A 6000-nucleotide genomic window follows, 5' to 3' on the forward strand; every position below is an offset into this window, starting at 1 on the left:
CCTGGTAGATTATTTTCCAGGCGTACAGGCTGAAATATGATCACCGGACACAGATTCGTATACGGAAATAGAGTATACCAAAATATATCATAAATATGTGGAGCCTTGTGAAAATATAATGAATGATATATTTCCACAACCACACACATACTACTACAGGGTTGTTTTTGAAGTCAAAATAACCGTGAATGATACATAAAATATAATAGGTACAGTCTCAAGATAATGTGAGTCTTCAACATGGGTTTTGCCCATGGTTGTATGGTGTTTTTTTTTTTTTTTTATTTGTTTTTTTTTAAAGCTTGCAATGTTCACCCCTTTTCCTTCCACCAGTTCTAGAGCATTTTTAAAAAATATTGAAATAGCATCGCCACATTGTCACAGCGGTACCTTGGGACCAGTCCTTCCTATTAAACAGGAAGTATCCCAGCATTCCTCAGTGCTGAGTCAGAGCAGGCCCTTAAGGTGGCGGGTGGGAAGCATTCAGTCACTCAGTACTACAAAATGTGCTATTGTTTGGCAAAAAAACTATGACGTGTGACAGAAGCCAAAACGTTTTTATGTAGTGCCATGGAAGTTAGATTCTAGGAATTTGGCTTGTAAAACTAAACTAGAAACAGATACACACACACACACACACACACACAAAGTCTTACATTAATTATTATTATAACCATGAGCAGATTATTTGAAACTATAGGATCAGGCATTTTTTAGAAACTTGAATAGATGTGCTAGTAAGCATTTACATGCTGGCTTACAAATGTGTACGTGGCATAAAAATAGATCAGCTGTCCCATGTCATGGCGTGTAGAATGTTGTAAACTTTTGTGTTTATATGGGAATTACTGAGGTGGTTCTTTTTTTCTTTTAAAATGCCACACTGCAGAATGGCCAATAGAGAGCCGATTTAAATCTGGGACAGTGTCCTTTTTGAAGTTTAAAACGGCATTATGTGCTCCTGGGACACAGTAGATGGGGTCAAAGGTGACTTTGACCAGGATGTCAGGAAGGGGACGGGGGTTGTGTAGTGGTGTGCTTATCCACATCAGTATTTCATATTTCTGATTTTCAAACAAAGGGCCGTGTTGATACAATCTCCTGGGGTGGAGAGGAAATGAGTGTTTGTGCACCTTAATGCCTCGCTCTCTCTCTCTCTCTCTCTCTCTCTCTTTCTCTTCCCCTGTCTCTCTCTTCTCTCTCTCTCTCTTTCTCTTCCCCTCTCTCTTTCTCTCTCTCTCTTTCTCTCTCTCTCTTCCCCTGTCTCTCTCTTCTCTCTCTCTCTTTCTCTTCCCCTCTCTCTTTCTCTCTCTCTCTCTCTCTCTCTCTTCCCCCCCCCCTCTCTCTTCTACCCAGCATAAAGTATCAAGGGCAGGATATTATTGAGTCAGGTTAGGCTCACCCTCTGCTTGCTCTCTGAAACGGAAAGGAAACACAGCAAAGAGGAGAAAAAAAAGAGAAACAGAAAGAGAGAGGCGCCGCAGTGGGCCCTGTGGAGCAGCCTGTACCCATGAGAGTGCTGTTCGCACCGATGCCTGCACCTCTCAAGGGTCTCACCGCACACAAGAGGCCTGACAAGAGAGGTGCCTTTAAATAAACTACTATCTGTCCTGTACGGGCCTGTGTGTGTGTGTGTGTGTGTGTGTGCACGCACGCTTCTGTAAAGCTGTCTCCATTTGAAGACAGCCTGTCATACACACACACACACACGCACACACACACGGCAGTGTATGTTGCGACTGCGCAAATATGAAAGGCGTGTGCTTTTCTTGACGTGCGTTTGTGGCTTGTGGGGACAGGTCTGTAGTGTTGGCCTGCATTTCTGCATCTGCAGCCAAAGTGGTGTCAGAACAACAGACAACTGAAGCGTTTTCTTTCTCCGTGAAACCTGTGTTGAAAAAACCCCTCAAATACCCGCTACGCCCCCCCCCCCCCACACCCCCACGCCACAGTTTCCTTTTCACAGCTTCTTCATCTGACTGCCTTGCAGAGCAGGCCTGAACCTGCTGTTGTTTAAAGCCTGGGGAGACGGACCAGTCTCGCCCCCTGCAGGGCATCAGCGTCTCTGCGCCCTCTCGAAAAGCTGTACACAGCGGGACAGAAGCGAGTCCAGGCCCATATTCAAAAAGCGTCTCAGGGTGGGGTGTGCTGATCTAGGGTCGGTTTTTCCCTTTTGCTCATAATAGGTGAGGTGAAGATATGGACAGGGAAGCACTGATCCTGGATCAGCAGCCCTGCCCTGAGACACCTTTCTGAACGCAGGCCCCAGGTTTTGTGGTCGGCCTTTTCCTCCTGGCGTGGAACCGGGGCCGGTGCACCGTGAGGTCCCCCCCCCCCCCCCCCCCCCCCCCACGCGCCATTCCGCTTCGGGCCCGAGCGGCGATCGTACCCACCGCGCGGCCATCAATGAGCCCCTTTAACCTGCTCACAGGAGCGCGGGGACGACCTCACGGGCCGGGCAGGGGAAGGCAGGGCGCTCACAGACGCCCTTTATCCCGCAGGCTGAGGCGGGGTATTCATGGGCCCGTCCTGGAGCTCTCCCTCCACTGATGCACCGCTCTGAGCAGCCACTGTGTCCCACTCGCTCTCAGCGAAGGGCAAACTTTCCTCATTCTGTAGCCCTTAGTGCTGTCCCATGGCCCACCTCCAGGCCCATGCACACAAACACACACACACACACAAACACACACGCTCACGCATACCCTTACACACTGACAAGCACACAAACACGTCCACACTCGCTTTTACGCAAACATGCACAACAACATACAGACACGTGCCCCATGCTCAAACGCACACATTTTCTTTCACAAATACACAAATTCACGCACACATGTTCACAGACTCACAAACACACAAGCACGCTCTCCCATATGCAAATGCACATACACACACATTTTATCTCCCATACACAAGCACACACACAGGCCTGTCCTCAGCTTGCCAGTGGTGGGTTTTTAATCACTTTTTACCTTGACTTCTAAACTGGCCAAATAAGAAATTCTACACCTGAAAAGTGCAGGGGAAAGCCATTTGGCTGGGGAAGAGGTGTGTATATATACTTTAGCTTTTGCTGACCGCAAGTGTACAGGAAATTGGGAAATAAAACTATTCTGTAGTTCACAAGGAACCTACTTTTTCTCATTCAGGATTTTTTGGGAGTAATGACACACATGAAGCTCTTTTCAGGAGTCTCTTCGGGGGAAAATGTGTTAACAGGTTTGAACATTTGAATAGGCTCCAGCACTTTCCAGAAATTTGGTCCGTGCTCCCGTGTGTGAGGCTGATTAATACACAGAAAACTTTATAAGACGTTGTTGGGCTTTCTTTGATAAAATATCAGTCGTTTAGATTTATAGTTTTTCCCTATACATCCAATCTAAGAGCTTGATATTGACTCCATGTTTTCTGGAGGCCTCAATCAAAATTTCAGAATGAACTGCAGGGAAAGTGTTTTGTTGGACGCTTAACGGTGAGAATGCTGCAGCTCTGACAGGGTGTAATGTTTGTTACAGAAACCTTGCCCGGGTCTTACCGTTCCCAGAAGCCACGGAACATGCATCGTGTGTCAGTGCTGACTCCTGATGATCACATGCTTTTCCATTCAGTGAACATAAACAAAAAGAGAGGTGCATTCCCCCCCCATTTTCACATGGACTGTAACCCACCCCACCGTAAATGGGTCTAAAACACACAGCGGCCCGGCGAGTCACCGGGCTGACGTGCGTTTGAAACGCTCTGAGCCTGAGACTCCGACCTTGCCCCGGCCTTGTGGAGGTTGCAGTTTAACTTGCAGAGTGGGCTGAAAACACAGATGCGCCTGTCCAATGATTAACTCCCCGGCTGAGTGGAACACGCTCGCTGAAAGCAGCGTCTGCTTCGCGTAGCCAGTCTGAGTCGCTCGCGGAAACCTCGTCTGCGACGACGCGACGGTGCTGTCAGACCAGTTACACAGCCGCAGAGAGAGCGAGGGATCAATGACTCACCTGGGCCTGTAGGAGGGATCTTTATTATCTGTATTGTTTGTGCAAGTCGTGATATAGGTCATCTGTCACTGCTGACAAGTATTCATGTGACACACATTTCGTCAGTGACTTATGCAGCTGGTGCAGGTTCTGTGACTAAGGTGGGCCGCCCTGCTTGTCGGTATGAGAGAGGTTGGGCGGCTTGCCCGGAGTGAGATTCGCAAACCCCCTGCAGAGTTCCAGAGGTGTCGTTCCCTTCCACTTTCTTCCACAATCTTCCTCTGGTCTTTTTTGCACAAAAAGCGGGAGGCCTTTGCTTTACTGTGGAAAGATACTCTCGAAAATACGCTCCTATGAGAGCTCCTATGAGAGCTCCTATGAGAGCTCCTATGAGAGCTCCTATGAGAGCTCTTCTTATTCCTATTCTTTTGTCACCATTTCTCATGTGGGTTAAGATTCAAAATAGATCTACTGGCCAGCTTCTGAGTGCTGTGGCCGGTGAAGGCATTTGCCAGAAGTGCAGACTGGGCTGTACAGAAATCACCGAAGACCCTGCTATGTTATTAGCCACCCATGACAAGGGAGTTTGCAGTGAGAGGATACAGCTGTCGTTTTCCTATGAGGGGTAGGATGGGTTTCAGTTGACTAGGGGCCCACAATCCTCGCAGTTGTCGTCAGGGAGAGATGCACCTCTCCTGTAGTACTATGTGGTGTGGAAGATAGTCGCTGCTGCTTCCAGGTGAGCAAATTTAGAGGGAGTGCTTCTTGTATGGGTGTGGTGGGCACATGGTAACTAGAGGGGAACAGTTGCCAATTTTATTAAATTGTCGAGAAAAAAATGGTGGGGGGGGGGGGGCTTAACAAAAAGGGGGTGTGGCTGGGAGGGAGGTATCAGAACATGAGAACTGTGAGGGGAACGTGAAGGTCAGCCCATGGGGCCTTGTGGTTTTAGGGCGGAAGGAGCCGGGGGATGAGCTGTCGGCTGATCTGTCACTAACAGCTCCCTCGCCCCCTTCTGCTTCTATTTCACACACATGTGTTCCGCACGTGTGACCCAAACCCAAACCCAAACCCAGCCTGGGGCCGCGGGGCTGGCCTCTCCACCCTGCTCCAGGCCCCGCTCTCCTGAGGCTGGCCGCGAGCACAGCGAGGTGCTGGTGCTCCTGGGCTCAGCTCCACGCCGCTGGGGGCCGCACCACGTGCGAAGGGGACCGCTGGAGAGAGAGAGAGAGAGAGAGAGGGAGGCCTGATCCTGCAGGTCGGCCCAAAGACCGGAAGAGAGACCCCGGAAGAGAGCGCCGGCTATCTGCTCAGGGTGGGCTGCTGTGATGCTGTGGAGTTTTAGAGATGGATCAAAACCCTCCACATACACCCCCCCCCCCCCCCCAAGCAAACACACACACACACACACACATACAGGCAGACACAGACATGCACACACTCACACAAACACACACACACACGCACATACAGACACACAAACACACACACACACACACACATACAGGCAAACACAGACATGCACATGCACACACTCACACAAACACACACACACATGCACATACAGACACACACTCACACAAACACACACACACACACACACGCACATACAGACACACAAACACACACACACACACATACAGGCAGACACAGACATGCACATGCACACACTCACACACACACACATACAGACACACAAACACACACACACACACATACAGGCAGACACAGACATGCATACGCGCACACACACGCACACACGCACACACACACATACAGACAGACACACACACGCACACACACATACAGACAGACACACAGACACGCACGCACACACACAGACATGTACACGCACACACACACACACACACACACACACTGAACATTCTCCCGCTGATCCTGGCCAGAGAAAGCCCCAGCGCAGGGGCGGAAATGAAGCGGGAAGATTTCTCTCCCTGATAGCTTGATAGTCGGCCTTTGAGTAAATGTTTTCATAACTGTACATTACATGGCTGTCCAGCTTAAGCAGAGCAGT

This window comes from Anguilla anguilla, chromosome 18, assembly GCF_013347855.1.
Source record: "Anguilla anguilla isolate fAngAng1 chromosome 18, fAngAng1.pri, whole genome shotgun sequence".
NCBI lineage: Eukaryota > Metazoa > Chordata > Actinopteri > Anguilliformes > Anguillidae > Anguilla > Anguilla anguilla.